This window comes from Mustela nivalis (genome assembly GCF_964662115.1).
Source record: "Mustela nivalis genome assembly, chromosome: 16".
Lineage (NCBI taxonomy): Eukaryota > Metazoa > Chordata > Mammalia > Carnivora > Mustelidae > Mustela > Mustela nivalis.
Genome location: NC_139035.1, coordinates 41,569,910 through 41,587,968, shown reverse-complemented (window position 1 = coordinate 41,587,968; position 18,059 = coordinate 41,569,910). Strand labels below are relative to the sequence as shown.

Below are 18,059 nucleotides of genomic sequence, written 5' to 3'. Positions count from 1 at the left end.
GAGAGAGAGAGCATAAGTAGGCAGAGGCAGAGGGGAAAGCAGGCTCCCCGTTGAGCAAGGAACCCATCTCAAGACTCTATCCCAGGACCCTGGGACCATGACCTGAGCTGAAGGCGGCCGCTTAACTGACCGAGCCACCCAGGCACCCCTGAAGACTGTTTTTACCTGCTACGTATGTGATGAATACTCCCATCATGAGAGAAAGAACTAAAATTCGGGATTGTCACAGAATAGCAAAACTAAATTAGGCATTTACTCAGCTCACGAGGGAACCCTTTGGCATTACTTCTGCAGTGCATTTCTTGGCAGCTTTCCAAATGGCGCTGCACAGGAGGGCGAGGATCACGGATGCATCTCGAGGGGCAGTTTGCACAAAAAGGTGGTCTCCGGTAGGTTTAATCTGTGTCTGCTCCACCCCTTCTTTGCCTCAGCTCAGCAGTTAATGAAAGTGGGGACTGAGAAAGGTGAAAAAGAAATGGGTTGGGTCTCCAAAGCCTGCAACCCTAAACAGAATCTGCCTGAAGGAGTGACAGGCTCCTGGTTCACTAAAAAGGGGGCTTTAGAGAAAGAGGGACATAGGATGGTCTAACTTGACAGAAACCTTTCATATTTGCCCAAGCTGACGCCTACAAATTGCCAAGGCAAACTTCTTTAAAATGAGCACCATCAAATAAAATCATAACACCTCGAGGCTACAAAAGAACAGGTAAAGACAGATCGTGGTTGAGGGGGCAGCAGAATGGGAGGAAAAGCCAGCAGCGAGTGATAACTGACTTAGTACTTGGTGGGTTGGGAGCTCTTTCTGGACCACCCCATCCCAATATCTAGAAAAACTCATCCAGGACCCTACCTGGCCTTTGAAGATGAGATTCAATCTTCTGGATGTTGTTCTGCAAAGAAAGTCTTTGTAACCCATGGGTAGGAGTCATAGTGAGGAAGGGGAATGCTGGATGGGTCTCCCAAATGGGATGCTCTATGGGGTCTTTTGGATCCAACAGGGCACCCTGTGGCCCAGGGTGGTGGTGGTGGGGAGCTGCAGGGGGTGCCCTATACATGGTGCAGCCCAGGACCTTCTAAAGGACCACAGAATTGGCTGTGTCAGCCGGAGAACTCCTCTTGCACCCTCACACATCATGGCTAGACTGGCCAAGTGGTACTATGATGCTCCCTCTTCAGATGACTTTGTCTTCCATTTGGGGCATGGGCCAGTCTTCATAGCTGAAGTTGTCAATGTCATGGCCCCTCACAGCTTAGGCTTTGGGGTCAAAAGCATCAACTGAGTGGCCCCTGCTCCCACTCCAGCAAAGGAAGTCCTCCCCACTGGCTCCCCCTCCCCTTGTCTATCAACATCCTATGACTGCAAATGACTCTTTTTGGTGCTGAGGTCTGTGTCCCACACGGTGGCTTTCCTATTTTTTTTTTAAATATTTTATTAATTTATTTGACAGACAGAGATCTGGGGTTTTGGTGTTTTAACCCTATGTTGTGTGTAGAGCTTATCTGAAAAGAAAAAAAATTTTTTTTTAAGATTTTATTTATTTGACAGACAGAGGTCACAAGTAGGCAGAGAGGCAGGCAGAGAGAAAGGAGAAAGCAGGCTTTCCACAGAGCAGAAAGCCCGATTCGGGGCTTGATCCCAGGACCCCGGGATCATGACCTGAGCCGAAGGCAGAGGCTTTAACCCACTGAGCCACCCAGGTGCCCCTGAAAAGAAAATCTTTACAAAATAGAAAGTAGATAGCAGTGGAGTAGGGCCCAGACTGGACTTGAGTATGAGGGCATTTAGCAATCCCTTCCTTACGCAGAACAGCTTGTCAAAACCACAGACCTGCAAGCTCTGAACATCTTCAAGCTCAAGAGGACATGTTCCTCTCTCATACTCTGCTGGATGAAAATGAGTTCAGAAGTGTTTCCTAGGTTAATGGCATATGTCTTGGGTCAGCTGACTTTGGAGAACATCATTTGATTAAGCATTGAAGATGGAGTCTATACTATGAGCCCGTGTTGTGTAGTCTCTATCCCAAGACAGAGGATCAAATCTAGAAACTGAAAGAAATGTCTGAAAACTCTCTCCCTTTAGAGATCTTGAGGAGGAGCTGCTTTTTCAGGTGTTCAATGGACTGAATGACACGGAAGTCAAGCACAAATGGCAGGTTGTTGAAGATGGAGATAATGGGAATTACTTTTTTGCCTATCACATCCCGGTGGTTAAGAACTAACAGTGTTGCGTTGGTCAGTGTAACAGTGGTGATTTTATGGGGAGCTCACTTTAACATCCTCTTATGCTACACCTACGACTATGATTGTCACTACGGAAGGAAACCTTTAGGGGTCAAGCAAGAATCATTTACTGATCAAGCACAAAGATCGTCAAAGTAGACAAGAAAAAAAAAAAGAAACCAGTTTTTCATTAGTTCCATGCCTTTTTCAACTCCCTGGAGAAGGATTAAGTATTAAAACAAAAACAAAACAACTGTATGGGTTGGAAGAGAAACCTGTTGTGTCTGAAGAAAGAATTTTTCTCTGCAGAGAATTTTGACATATTCAGTCAGGTGAACGCAAACTACTGACTGAAAAACGAAGCAGCAGAAGTGGAGAAGTGGGGATTCTGAGGCATCACAAATCAGAATGTTTTAGAGAGTCGGCCCTGCTTGGCAGCCACCCAGGACCTCACTAGCCAGGGAGGTCAAATGTTCCATTATCAAACATAGAGGCTCTTGAGATGTCTTGGGTCCTATGTGGGGCACCTTGAAGAGAGGAAATAATAGGAAGACCTGATAAAATGGTTTGGTTTCAGAATAAATGAGGAAGTATGAGGTGTTTGGAGAACTAGGCATTATAAATGCCCAAAAATGTGATTATAGTGTTTTAATTTCATTAAACTCTATAAAAACACATGAAAGATAGAGATTTAAATACTTTCATGCAGGCTCTGCAGTAAGCCCATATTTGCACATTTTCCCCTTTATCTTCAGTCTGTTCCTTGGAACATCTTAACCCTGAGAGAGTCAACGTTTAGCTCTTCTGAGGCTACTTTTTCATGGTGGACCTCCTCTGCCTACCCTTTACAATTAAAAAACAAACAAAACTCCCTGAAACTTTCCTTCTAGGAGATTCTTCCCCATTTCAGGCATCAGGAGTGAGCTCCCTTTAATGATTTCACCTTTCAAGTACTTCCCTCACACAGAGGAACCCACAGGTCTAGTACATTAGTTGCCAAATCTCACCACGCACACCACCATGACTCTTGTTACAGCCTCTGAAGAAAATCAAACTAAGAATTCAAATAATTGCTGAGCCTGCATTTGATCATAGAAACCACAACTGATAGCCAATCATTACTGTCCCTTAAAAAATAATGATGAGGGACACCTGGGTGGCTCAGTTGGTTAGGTGGCTGCCTTCGGCTCTGATCGGGGTCCTGGGATCCAGTCCTGTGTTGGCTTCCCTGCTCAGCGGAGAGCCTGTTTCTCCCTCTCTGCCTGCCTCTCTGCCTGCTTGTGTTCTACCTGTCTGTCAAATTAAAAAAAAAAAATTAAAACTAAGTCAAGCTAAAAAATAAGTATATCCTTCTTCCATCTTGAGTTTTTTAAAATGTTTTTATGCAAAAGATTGAATCTTCATTTTACTAGGGTAAGGTTTTTTGTTTTTGTTTTCCTGTGTGTACGTCACTTCTTTCTAGTATTGCTGAAAACAACTGAAGTATGTTATGTGCAAAATGTCAGCTGGGCATGGTTAAGCCGCCAACTCTTGATCTCAGGGTTGTAAGTTTAAGCCCTGCATTAGGCTCCATGCTGGAAATGGAGCATACTTAAAAAAAAAAAAAAAAGGCAACTAGGCAATATGTAAGCAAGGTACTAAGTTATAGTTGTCTTTACTTTGAATTCTTATTACTGATGTCTAAAGGCATTAGTTTTTCAAAAGTTTTATCTTTAAGTACCTAATGTTATTCCTCTGTTCCTGATTGCATTTTGTTCACATTATCCCTGAAACTATAGTTTCTTCAACCTTTTGGTAAAATGACACCATATGAAATACTTGTTATATCACTAATTTTGAGAGCCAACTCTACACGTTGAATAAAATGAATCATCTCCCCATCTAAAACAGTGGCCAAGTCCATGATATTGTGATGCCTAGTAAGAAATAGATATATTTGGTTTTTGTCCCTGTTTCTGGCACAGAGCTCCCCAAATCCTAGGAATTTCTTAAGCGCTGAAAGCAATACAGGTAGGTGTCTTTACTTATGTCAGTGTGATGACTTTTGGATCCCAGCTAAGGATGGTGGCTGGTGGCCAGGGGAACCAACCACATGATTAGAAGGCAGGAACTTCCAGTCCCTGTAGGCTGAATCCGTTGGCAAAGGTCGATGATTTAATCAATCAGGCCTACTTGATGAAGCCTCCATAAAAACCCCAAAAGGACAGTGTTTGGAGAGCGTCCGGGGTTGACAAACACAGCAAGATGCTAGGGCAGCCCACTCAGCAGAGAAGCTCTACGCTCCTTCCCTCATACCTTGTCCTATGTGTCTCTTCCCTCTGGCTGTTCCTGAGTTGTACCCTTTTACACTAAACTGGTACTCAAGCAAGTAAATGTTTTTCTGAATTCTGTGACCTACTTGAGCCCATTAATCCAAGCCAAGGAAGGGTTTTGGGAGGGCAGCTCGGGTTGATAGCCAGGAGGTCAGAAGGCCGGTGAACACTGGACTTGCAACTGGCATCTGAAGTGTGGGGGGGTGGGCAGTCTCTCAAAACTGAGCCCTCCACCTGTGGGATCTGATGTCTCCCCAGGCAGAGAGTGTCAGAATCCCGACGGACCGCAGGATGCCCAGCTGCTGTCGGAGAATCAGCATCAACACTGGAAGCGGATGTAACAGGACAAAATAAAATTGTATCCTGTGGTCCAAGTAACACAACAAATTCTAGCACAGGTAATAGGATTGAAAAGGTAAAAGCAGATCCAGCAGGAGAGGGTTCTCTCGGGTGCTTGCTTGCTCAGGAGACACACAGGGAGAACGTGTATTTGCAGGCTACCGCTGTCCTACCTACACTCATCATCCCCGCCTTACCTGACGCTTCTTCCTCCACTCACTGGCAACTGGACCGCATCTCCGCTGCTTCACTAAGATCTCTCCCGTCAGGGATACCAGGGCTCTCTACGTTCCTAAACCCAATCGACTTAGGGGCGCCTGGGTGGCTCAGTGGGTTGAGCCTCTGCCTTCAGCTCGGGTCATGATCCCAGGGTCCTGGGATCGAGCCCCACATTGGGCTCCCCACTCGGTGGAAAGCCTGCTTCTCCCTCTCCCTCTGCCTGCCTCTCTGTCTACTTGTGATCTCTCTCTCTCTCTCTCTGTGTCAAATAAATAAATAAATCTTTTTTAAAAAAGAATTTTTAGTCTTGTTTTTCCTGCCTCTCAGTGGTATTTCCCAATGTTAGTCACTCCTTGAAATTCTTCCCTTTATCTGCCTCAACAGCAGCACTTTCTTCTTGTACCTCCTTATCCAGACTCTCTCTTCCTCTGCCAACCCTTTAAACGTTGGTCTTTCATTGTAAGTGGCCCTTGACTGACCGGTGTTCTCATTCTACCCATTTTCCTGGGAGTTTTGTCCCTAGCATAGATGACAGCAAAGTGTCTTCCTCTACAGCGTGAGAGGAGTTGAATGGTGGGGTCTGGCACAGAGTAGATTCTCAATAAAAACCATGTTGAAGGAGCAAACCAAAGGGTCATATTAAAATGTTTTTAAGGATATGGGTGAGAATCCTGCCAGAGTCCATGGTAGGAAAGAAGGCCAGATGGGAAAACAACAATTACTAAAGGTTTTCTTCAAAGCAATTTTATTCTTTTGGGAGTTCCCAGGTTCCCTTTTTCCTTCCTTGGACTTTCATCACCATCCAACTGGTAATGTACCTAGTTTTGGCAAAGAGTGGATGTAAAAGCTTCAGACTGGGTTCCTATGGTTGGGAAGGTTACACCAGGTTTTTTACTCCATCTCTAGGTTAACAACAATCATCCCATACAATTACCCACCAGGGGCCAACACTTTATGTAGCCCCCAATCTATTTCTGGAAAAGCCTCCTATGTAGAGTTTTCCCAGAACAGCTTAAAAATGCAAGGAGTAAGGAGAACTGGCTGTGAAGCTGCTTATGTGTAAAATTGTTGGACTTCTCATAAAGAGAGCTCCCTGGGAACCTGAAGCCTGGTCATTTCTGTGGAAAACACTTAGCCTATCCTGGCCAATGCCAAATGCACAGCATTTGAGTTGAGCACTGTCGTTCTGAAGGAATCATTGGAGAAGCGCTAAACTGTTACCTCAATCTCTTTAACAAAAACGTTGAGAGCTACCTTCTTACACTAACTTTAATCACTCTCCAATCCCAGACAGTCACCGAACATGAGGTCACCAAGTTTTCCGGTCAAACGCTGGATGGTAGAATTTAATAAAAAAGAGAGGTTTTCTCCGATTACCCAATTATGGGCTGAAATTTAAATATAGCACAATTGCTTCTGCTTTTCCCATTTATGAGCTATGCTACGTAGCTCCTACAGGGGCTCATCAATTCTGTCTTCTAGGACGGACTGCAGTCCTTACACCACAGTGGTGCCTAAAGAAACAACTTTAAAAAAAGCACTTAAGTTAAAAAAAAAAGTATTTACATTATCTTCCGTGCCCCTTCTCCCCCCAAATAGCCATTTCTTAGATTAAGTGAATGCTCTTCACTTGGGAAGACAGTTAAAATCGACCAAGAGAACTTTCTTTGCTTGGGGGGATGTGGGTTCGATTCTCAGATCCCGGAACAGATCTGAGATACTACACAAGGTAACCTTTAATCAGAGCCTCTCCTCCCCACCCCCCAAAGCAACCCATACATTCTTTCCTAATGTAAAGATTTCCAACAACAGCACAAAACTAGCTGTTAATAATAGGTCCCAACATGTAAATTACAGCGGTCTCCAAAAATAAAGCTTCATGGGGGGAAGAAAATCTGCAAGTTACCGCGGTGAGGTAGACGCAGGGAAAGAACAGTTTCCTCACACCACGGACATCTGGATGTCCTTGCTCAAATGGCAGACAAGAATTCCGAACACAGTCCTTGGAAGCGATTTTTTGTGTGTGTAAACCACACCATGACTTTTCCCTACCTCGCCTCTCTGTCTCCTGCCCCTTGACCAACCTTACAATTAAACATGCAAGGCTTGTTCCTGAGTCTCAGTCTTTCCTGACGTTTCTAGAGAGCAGTGGGGTGGAGGGGGGGGCAGGGGGGCAATGGGGTAATCTGTTACCTTCTCAGCACTTTGCCTAAGGTCATGACTGGGCCCCCAAGTTACTGGTGAAGTTTTCTTTCCTGCCAACCAGCCCATGAATGCTTATAGCCTTGAGGCCCTTAGAATGAGAGTACTTGTTAAGGATTCCAAAGCAGTGTTCCCAAGAGGCCCCCTTGGTCCCTGCATTCTGAACAGCTTCCTCCCCCCACTAAGATGCTCTATTCTTCTTTGATGAATTCTACCAAGAACACTGGACAGGTTTGTCCAAAGAAATCCCAGCATTATAAAAGTCCCATTGAATGGAAAGTTTCCTTGTCGCTTTAATCGAAGTCTTAAGAAAGGTTGAGGTGTCGCCCCACCACCCCCACCACGGGGGGGGGGGGGCGGGGACCACTCATCTGGCCTCAGTGGGCACTGTCATTTTCACAGCCCTCTTGCCTTCATCTTTATCTCAAAATTAACCCGCCTTCTTATCTTAAGTCATTGGGTTCATGGCCTGCTTACTCTCGGTGAAATATCTTTGTTGAGAGCTCTGAAGGTTTTTCACTTCAGAGAGCAGGACAGCTGAATACCACATTGTGCCTGGGGGTCAGAGGTCAGCATCACAGAGAAAACCCAGCTAATGCGTTGTGAAAGACCTTCCTTTTCGTGGGCAAGTCTTCCATGCATGTGAAACTAAGCCCATCTCTCACCTAGCACAAAGCCTTGAACAAAAAGAATGAAAAGAAAAAGGAATCTTAATTCTTCACCAGTAAGTGGATGAAGTAAAGATCTCATTCCAGAGAAACAAAACAACACGCAGGTGTTCAGGCAAGGTAAAAAGCCATTTGTTCTATGCCCCAGGCAGGACACTCTGCCCACTGGAGGATGAAGGATACATGGAGGAAAAAATAACAGGGAACTGAAGAGATTTAAACTTCCCAAACCCTCACCTGCAAATGCCAAATATACCAAACATTTCTGTAAGGCAGATGCCCTACCCAGTTTTCATAGAATCAGGTATTGAAGTGTCTGGAGTGCTTCACAGGCATAAATACCTGGCCATTTTTTTGTAACCGATGATTGCTTTCAACACCCCACAAGCCTGGAGGGCCACAATTCCGCAGCAAACGCTTCCTGAGGCAACATCCCACTCCGACAACAACGTTCCATCCCCTCCAAACGGTCTCCTGATCACTGTGCAGTGTGTGCTTCTCCAAGAAGGAGAAACTGAGGCTAGAAATCTTGCCCCTGGGTTGTGAACAAGTCAGTGTCAAAGTCAGTAGGAGACTTCTGGGAGCTTCACGTCTTTCCTGTGGCATTAAACACACACTCCAGTGCTGCCTGGGTATAAAGCCCACATTTAGCACATGAACCTTTTCCCCCACTGACATCTCTCACGTGTCCTTTACTTCTGCTTTCCTCAAAATGCCTCCTGCCACATCATCTCCCCGGGTCGAGAGGGAGAGAAGTTTTTGTTATCTAAAGATACATATCATAGGGAAAAAATAACAATTTGGGGAGCACAGGAAATGATTGGCTAGGAAACTGCTCTGGGGATTCACATGCTTTTCTTGGGCAACTGAGTTGAAATCTCTGCTCTGAGGCTTTCTCATCAGTCTGGGGCTTTGGCATAATCCTTAAAGAAGTCAGAAGAAGGAAGACTGAAATGAAAAGAAGAGAAAGTTAATCAAAATCAAACGGGGTTTTGTTTCTGGGAAAGGTGCCTTCAGGCAACAGACAGGAACAAAAACATCCTGTCCTTTCTTCCATTTTGTTCTGAGGCAGGACGGATCCAGGGCTGCTTCTCAGCTTAGAAAACGGGTCCCTGCAGTTCCTGCAGTTCCGTCTCACCCTCCAGACTTTCTCACATTTGGAAGAACAAAGCCCTAACAGGGGACCTCTCATAGGTGCCAGCCTTCTGCGCATCAATTAAGTGTTAACTTAGAGTAAATACAAAATTCATCCATTATCGCTCCAAAGGTGTCGACAATGAATAAATATAAGATATACCTTGGGCATTAAAAACTCTGTCCTCTAGGAGTGCCTGGGTGGCTCAGTCGGTTAGGTGTCTGCCTTCCGCTTGGGTCAGGATCCCAGGGTCCTGGGATAGAGTCCCACATCGGGCTCCTTGTTCAGCTGGAAGCCTGCTTCTTCCTCTGCCTACCTGTGCTCTCTCTCTCTGACACATAAATAAATAAAATCTTTAAAACACACACGCGCGTGCGCACACACAGACACACACACCCACACACACCCAACTCTGTCCTCCACTCTCTCCTGGGGAGAGCACAGTTTGGTCTCATATAGATTTGGAGAAAGAGAGACACAATAATGACCTAATCGAATAGTTTGAAAGCCCCCCTCCCTTTTTTTTTTTTTTTTAAGATTTTATTTATTTATTTGACAGAGAGAGATCATAAGTAGGCAGAGAGGCAGGCAGAGAGAGAGAGGAGGAAGCAGGCTCCCCGCTGAGCAGAGAGCCCAATGCGGGACTCGATCCCAGGACCCTGAGATCATGACCTGAGCCGAAGGCAGCGGCTTAACCCACTGAGCCACCCAGGCGCCCCTGAAAGCCCCTTTTTAAGAGGAACCCTCTCTATGAACATTTTCACCCGAAATCCCCAGTGTATAAAACAGGTAATAACAGAGTTACTCTGGTTGAAAGGGCGGCAGCTGCTCAAGGGTCCACTTGCCCTGCCCCTCCCAGGTCCCCTCCAGCCGTTAGCGGTTTCATCTCAGCTCCTTCCTCCCCCGTTACCGTGTCCATACAAGTCATCCAGGCAGATGGTGGTTTTTCTACATTTAAAGGCTTCCTGAGAAGGCCCTTCCACACCTTCCTTAGGGCACTCATTTCATGTCAAGTCCTCGTTATAGAGAATTAGAGACAGGCGCCAGTCAACCTATGAGATTCAAAGTCCTAGAACCAACAGGGATCCCCCCCCCCCACACACTTCTGCTTTTCCACCTCCCCTCTGTACCCCTACACCCACAGTGCTTTATTATATCCAGTGTCAGTTTAAGGTTTTCACAACGTGGAGCAATCTGAGAGCAAAATCCTTCTAGACTTATATAATCTCCCTCTAGGACCTTTTAAGTCCTACACTTATCTCAACAACAGTTTTACTGACAACTTGCCTTTTCAAGCTCCCCCAAGTCTCCAGTAATGTAGTTTTTATAGAAAGGATTTTTTTCTTCTTACACTCATATTTCATCAGCTTATGTCATGATCAAGTGAAACTATGTCAACTGGCGTAAACAGGTTTGGGAACAAACAGCTCTTGGTAAGTGTTCAGCCCGACTGGTGGGAGCAGAAGGGTTCAGGCATAGCCAAGAGCAGAAGGAATATTGGGTGTGTGGAGGGCATGGAGAACAAGTCCCGGGAGAGGGCTCTGCTCTATGGGATGCCTGGAAGCCCTGCAACAAGATGAGGGTGAAATTCACAAGGCGGAAGACACTATTACATCTCCGCTTCGGACCTTTCCTGCTTCTCAATATATTCCTCCTGGCTCCACCTCTGGATTTCTTCATTAAGGGTGAAGACCGGGGGTGGAGGTGGGGGGAATAGATAAGAAAGTGAAGTGGACTGAAATAAAAAATGCAGGTTATTTCGGAATCCTTGGGCTCCCATCAAATGATCGGCAGTATTTTACTTGGATGGCATTATTTTACTGGTAGACTCATTCCGGGTTAGAGAGAGTCTCAGTTCATCTTACAAGACAGACAAGGAGTGGTTAAGAAGCTTGCCAGTGTAGACAGTGATGTGAAACCCAGAGCCAGACCCAGGAGTCCTGACTTCTTGGGGGGTCTCCTATAGGTGGCAGTGCCTCCCCAGCGCAGCAAGATTTTTTCCAAGGGCTTTGGACGTGCTGGGGATCCAAGCTGCTTTCACAATGAACAGCTCTGTGCCAATTTCAAGAGTTCGTTTCTCAGATAGCAGGAAAGCTCCTGAACCAGGCTTTGCAGGAGTAAGCAGTGACTTCCTCCCTCCTGCAGGAGGCATGGTTGGCTTCTGGGACCTGGGACCTGGAGTGGCCCTTTTCCCCCTAAGGGTTGGAGGCCAGCGTGGAGGTTGGTGGAAGCTCCCCACTGAGGGAAATGAAGTGGAGCAGCCTTAATCTCAATCCCTTCCTAAACACCCCATACATGCCGACCCTCTGCACCCCTGGCTTTGCCAGAGGTTTCCATACAGGGACTCCAGAAGAAAAACAAACACTTAACCAATAATGAATATGAGATTCATCTCTAGGAGATGAAAACAATTTCTATTAACCACAGGAGAACACTGGTGTTATTCCATATACCTCCCCCTTCACATTTAATTTATAAGAGTCGGGGGAGGAGGACCCTGTTAATTGAACAGGGACAAGAGAAGAAAATTAATAAGTTAACATACTGCTCATCAGATTTCAAAGGTAATTCTAAAATGTATAAGCATGGAGAATAGTGGTCTCTATGGATTTCTTATTCAGAGAGCCGCCTTTTCAGGAAAAAAGGTGATTCGTGAGTCCTCCCCAGGATTAGCTCAGTGCTGGCATAAAAGGCATCTGCAAGGCTGTTAAACTTGAACCCCATATATTAGAGGACCCACTCCTGTGAAATTGCTGTGGGGAGCTCTGGGTTCTGGAAGAAGGCTCTAAGAATTAGCACTCAGTAGCAACAGGTATGGAAATCTGGGTTGCAAATCCTGGCCTGGAAATTACAAGGATGTTCGGCGGGAATTTATGAGAGCTAGATGGGGAGAAACAGTATAAATTATGGGAACTGAACCCATACCTAACAGGAAAAAATTGGAAGAAATGGCACACATTTCCAGAGCATGGAAATCCACCACAAAGTAAACAAGGATCTCACTAGGGAGCTCTCTTCAGACAAGAGGATCTGATTAACCAAAGAAGTGCTGCTTCCCAACTGCGTGTCAGAGAGAGTGAAGGAGCGAGGTCTCAGATTTGTGCCATGGAACACTGGTGTTATCTCAGCCACCACCGCGTCTGGGGGGTCAAATTCCAGAAACCCTGACACCCAAGAATAATTCCGAAGTATTTATTTTCCCTGAGGGCCTTGGAGCCATAATTCCACTCACTGGCAGAAATACTATTCTGTTTAGAGCTGTTAAAAACCTATTTTTAAAATCACACATTTGGCAGATCATCAGGACCAAAACCTGGTAGTCGAGGATAGTCTTATAGAAGAATAGAAAATAATCCATGGGAAAATGTCCCAAACCTGAGCAACACTTTCATGCATGTGCGTGCACACACACACATTCTCTCTCTCTCTCTCTCTGAGCATGAGTGCACGCACCAGACAGCTGCCAAAAGAATGAGGGGCGAGCCGGACATCAAAGATGATGGAGTGGGATGTGCCTTCTGTTCCAGTTTTCCGACATATTACCCATTGATCCCACGGCCTCGTAAATTCTCTTCAAGAGAATTCATCCTGGCCCAGGGCCCTCTCCTCCTCTCCTTTCATACCTGAAAACCTTCCTCCTTCCTGAGTACCCTCTCCAGATTTCCCTGCAGTCTACACTTGAACTTTTCATGCCTGCCACACTCACTGTGCTCTTAATGCAGTGCTCCTTGACCTGGTTATAAATCTTTTTTTTTTTTTTAAGATTTTATTTATTTATTTGACAGAGATCACAAGTAGGCAGAGAGGCAGACAGAGAGAGAGGAAGGGAAGCAGGCTCCCTGCTGAGCAGAGAGCCCAATTCGGGGCTCAATCCCAGGACCCTGGGATCATGACATGAGCCAAAGGCAGAGGCTTTAACCTGCTGAGCCACCCAGGTGCCCAAATCTTGTTTTTGACTTGCTTGCTCCCTGTTTCCAGCTCCAATTATTCCCAGTGTCAGAAATCAACATTCAGCTCTGCTACAGATTAATCATACCATGGGGACTGAAATAAGTAGTCTTTTTCTCTCTTTGTAGTGAGGAGCACAATTCTTGGCACACAGCAGGCAATTAATAAATCCTCACTGGTGGATGGCTGATTGGCTTCTATTTTCTGTAGCTGTTCTATTTCAGGAGATAGGATTTGAGCCAATCTAAAGAGCTCTAAGTGTGATGTTGCCCAGGCTAACGGTGGTATACGTAAGTCTGGACTGTTACATCAAGCTCTTATGATAGAAACCTGTTAGCTATGTGCTGTCATTAAATTCCACATAGACACCACTTGACGAGGGGTCCGTGGCCCGTAGGAACTCATGATTAGACAAAAATACCACCATGTAACAAATGAATAGGGGGAAAACTATAAGCTGGAAAGCAGCTTCCCTGGAGGTTGAAGAACCTCATTAACAGCTCTCCATTTGTACAAACTACCCATCTCAGAAAGCAGCCTACGTATTCTCAAGGTTGCGGAAAGCGCTGAGTTCCTCAGACTCACATTCAGTCCACGGCAGAATGGGCTGCAGAGCGAGCCAGAGCTGTGTTTGCATTTCTGCTCTACCACGTACTAGCTGTGACTTTGGGACAGGCATGCTCCCTCCCTGAAAGCATGCTCACATCCCCAAAAATGGCCATATCACCATCGGCTCTTCCTGGTTGCTGGGATAAACAAGGGAAGAAATAAAGCCCCCAGCTCAGGTCCCAGCAAGTAGGTAGGTACCCAACTTCCCTCTGCTCTCCTCTTTGGAATGACCTGCCCCCGACTCAGATGTTGCCTGTAGCCATACAGGAACTAGGAAGACCAGTTTATGAGGGACGCTCATATGTGCCATTCCCTCTGTAAGTCCACGGGTGACATCAAGCCTCTCCACTGTGGAAAGACGACAGGGGCCAGGGTGTTGTGCATGGGTACACAGGCACATGGGCAGGGGCTTTGATATTCTTTCCCCCAATGACCTGTCAGAGTCTTCATGGCAGAGAGGGTTTCTAAGATTTAAATGTCTAATAATGTCCAAGAATTTAGTATTTCTAGAAAATTCCTGAAGTATCCCAAGAAAGGGAGGATGAGGATGAATCTTCGTATCTGACACGTTCTGCCCATGGGTAGCCCTGGACTCTGCTTTCGTGGCAAAGGCAAGGGCAGGCCATCATTTTGGCCATGAACTTTGCCTGAGACGAAAACCGAGACCAGGCTCTGGAGGAAAGAAGCCCACGGTGTTATCAAAGGCTTCCTGACAGGATTCCCGGTGGTGCCGAGCAGGGACGCTTTGATCCAGCTGTATTTCAGGGTTCTGTCTTAGACAAGGAGTGTCTGTGATCAACGAAGCCACAGCGATGGTGGGTCTAGGCAATGAAACTGGAAGATGACATATGGTTTCTCAACTAAGGAAAACTCCCTTTCTCCTCAAATGAGCTCTGGTTCCACTGGAAAATGCACATTTTTGCTCTCACGCCCAATGGAAATGCCATCTTCCCGGCAAGTCCTCCCTAACCTCTCCAACGACGGCCCCTCCCTGCTTACTTCTGCTTCCTACACATTCCATCTGGCGGCACAGGGATGCGTACCCTGTTTCCTCCATCAGCCTGCATTCTCCTGCATTATTCCCCCTCCAATAACATATGTATGTGCTCAATGACTTTTATTTATCTGTGTTCACTGAAAGACGATAAGCCTCCTGAGGGCAGACACTTTTATGTCTGTCTTATTGATCACTACTGACCTCCCGGTTCCCAGCACTGGGCTTGGCCTCTGCCCGGGGCTTGCTACAGTTTGTTGAATAAATGAATAAACGTTAGCTCCGTAAAGGGTCAGCTTGGTGTCTCCAGCACCCAGCATAATGACTGGCACAAAAGTATCACATAGTAGAGGCTCATGAAACAAGGCTTTTTTTTTTTTTTAAACGATGACATTTTTTGAAGGGGCGATTTTTATGTAAATTGACATTAAAATAGGATATACAAATATGGCCTCCTAGTTAGCATAGAATTTGGACTGAATAGAAATCTGAAGATGAGTAATTGAGAATTAGAGGAAAAAAAAATCAAAAATATATTCACAGCCAGGAAGTTATTTAGTCTATTATTTGACTGGCACCCTCATGAGGGTCCTAGCAAAACGGAAGGGAAAAAATTGAAGGGAAAAAGCAATCTTGAAGAATCTAGGAGGGACCTCTAGTGCCTGCAAGGCACCTCAACTAATAAATATCACTTCTAGGTGCTCACGTGTTGTAAGCACTTTGCCCTTCCCATCAGCTCACAGTCATGACTATGTCCCAGCGGGTAGAATGGTCAGGAATCAGACACATTTCATGGAGAAGGAAATGGAGGCTGGAGGCTACGCAACCTCCATAAGGTCATAAGGCTAACTGTGATTGAGCCCTAGTCCCGAATCGGGTCCGCAGACTCCCCAAGTCCAATGCTCTTCCCACCTCACTCCCACTAGACTTCCTGCCGACTGCAGACCGTGTGGAAGCCTTGAACACCTTCAGTTTGTGCATCTGCAGCATCTGGCAGTCCCTGGGCCTGGATCAGTGTCAGTGAGAATGAGCTCCTTGGACAAGTGCTTCAGGGGTTGGCTTCAGAGTCAGACAGATCTAGGGGTGAGAACAAATCCCACCACTGTGATCCTGGATGTGATTACTTAACCTCCCTGTGCCTCAGTTTCTTCATTTGTGAAATGGGATGATGATAAAACTATACCTCGTATAGTTTGCTGTAAGGCTGCAAGAAGGGAATGTTGATTAAGCGCTGAACATAGATCGTGTTTTAGAGCATCCTATGATGGGGGAAAGTGATTGGCTCAGATGCTGGACACAGCCCATGAAGTCTTCCTTACTGTAACACTTGCCGCTTGGTAACTCTCTCCTCCCTGCCTCTCAAGCAGAGCGCAGGGGCTTTGCAGGAAGAGGTTAAGCCGGCAAGTGTGGTTTGCCTGCATCAGTGCGTGCCTAGCCCCATAAAATCCGCTAACAAGAAGCAGCTCGTTGGCTCTGCTGTCCCTCGGCATTCTGTCTTCTCGCAGAGGCTGGGTTTATGCCAAGCTGAAGTCCCATGCCCCAGGGGGTCTCTGTGGGTTGAGTGAGGCAAGTGCTGTGAGCGGATCTTGTTCCCACTAGTCCCCAGGCTTTAGCTAAGGGCCCCTTCTAGGAGGGAATCTAGGAATGTTGAATGGGATCAATGCCTGCACCCTGGATTTCCTGCTTAGAAGAATCTGAAGGATGGTGATTTCTGGAACAGGAATGAGAGGGGTCACCAGGAGAGATGGGCAGAACGGCGCTCATGGAGACAATCTGCCATGACAGATGCAGTAATGCCAGGCATCTGCTCCGAGGCAAGTGGAGCGGCTAGTGGCTCATCACAGCTCAACTCATCAAAACCTGGGTATGGAGATATTGTGGGCCAATTAAGCCATTCACCCCAATACTTCACATCCCTTCCAAGCTGCCTCCTTTGGAGCTTAAGGGGAACCTGCACCTGAAGGGCAAGCATCTCTTTGATCCCTGTTGGCCCTAATCAAGTATCATTTACAGGGAAGGTTTCGAGCTGTCTCCAGGGTAAAGGCTTGGGTCAAGCTCTCCCTCTGTGGATTGCAGCTACGGTAGTTAAATTTTACATTTGAACCCTGGTGATTTGAGGACTGACCTCCACTTTATAAAATCCGCTCTCTCCTTGCCTGCCAAGGACAATTAGCCTGAAAGTCTAGGGCTTGGGTGGAAAGGAAACTGCAGCCCAACCTCGCCCCACCCACCCTAGCAGGCCGGCGGGCTGAGTGTGTGTAATGGGATGGGCTCCGCTCCCTGGGCTGTGGCAGACTGCTCCCCACCCTGGCACACCTGCCCAGAAGTCTGTTTCTGGTACGGAGCTAGGCGAGTCCTCAGCCAACTATAGCCCCAGGATAGGCACTAAGCTCATTGTCTACAAAGCCTAGGGTTCCCAGGGTGGGGTGGGACGGGGTGGAGCAGTGCAAGGGGGCAGGGAAATGAGCCATTCAGAAGAAATGACGGCATAACCTAGAAAAGGCCATGTGCAGGAAGGAAGGAGTGATGGGCTCAGGAAAAGGAACCAACTAAAGGATTTTCATGTCTTCCAGTGATGAAGGAGGCAAAGAACAAGTGTAGAACCAGTGCAAATCTGGGTTCAGTGACCTTTATACTCCTGCATGGGCACTCCCTGTGGATCTCAAGTAGGTTCTGAACTGGGGTGGTGGTGATGGAAGTGGAGAACAAGGTCAGGGACAGCCCCTTCCTTCTACTTTCCCAGGGCCCAGAGACTCAGGACTCACCCCCGGATCTCACCAGGAAAAAAGAATCCCCAGAGGTCCCTACGTAGATTGATTTTTTGTTCAAAACTGGTTCCCCTTAAAGATAAATCCCACTAGTCATCTTAGCAAAGTCGGTCCGAGGGTCCCAAGTCCCATCCCAGAGGGGCTGCAGACTGTCCCACTGTGGTGGGGGACAAGAAGCTGGGGGCCAGCAGGATTCTGGCCTCCAAGGGCACCCGGTGCTGCAGAAGCCTCTCCCTTGTCAGGGCTTGCCTGGTTCTGTTGCTATTACCCTAGGCCTGCATGTACGTGGGGGCTCTCCCCAAGGAACCATGGGGAAGCAGAGAATGTTCCAGGGTGCAAGGCTGGGCTCTTGGGGTTGAGAGCCCTGAGGAGGTTTGGGGGTGGGGGTGGTCTCAGCATCAGGCATCAGGCCTAACCTCCAACTTCCTTCAGCCAGCAAGTCAAAGGGAGGCTGAGGGGAGGGAGTGTGTATAATGGGGTGGGAAGCTCCCAGAAAAACCAGAAAGCATCAGCTCTCTTTCTCTAGCTGTTGGAATTTCCTAATCCTCTCTTGGAAGTACAGTTTCCAAGTCGGGCTCTGAAGATCCAGGTCTGGCTGTGCTCATACTCACTTCCCCTTAGTGGGGAGCCTCTATGCACGGCTCC

General features: G+C 46.8%; 1 protein-coding gene across 19 annotated transcripts in view; it reads right to left on the bottom strand.

Annotated features, from left to right (window-relative positions):
- NAV1 (neuron navigator 1) overlaps positions 1-18,059 on the bottom strand; it is a 255,753-nt gene that overhangs the window by 60,018 nt on the left and 177,676 nt on the right. The window lies entirely within an intron of this gene.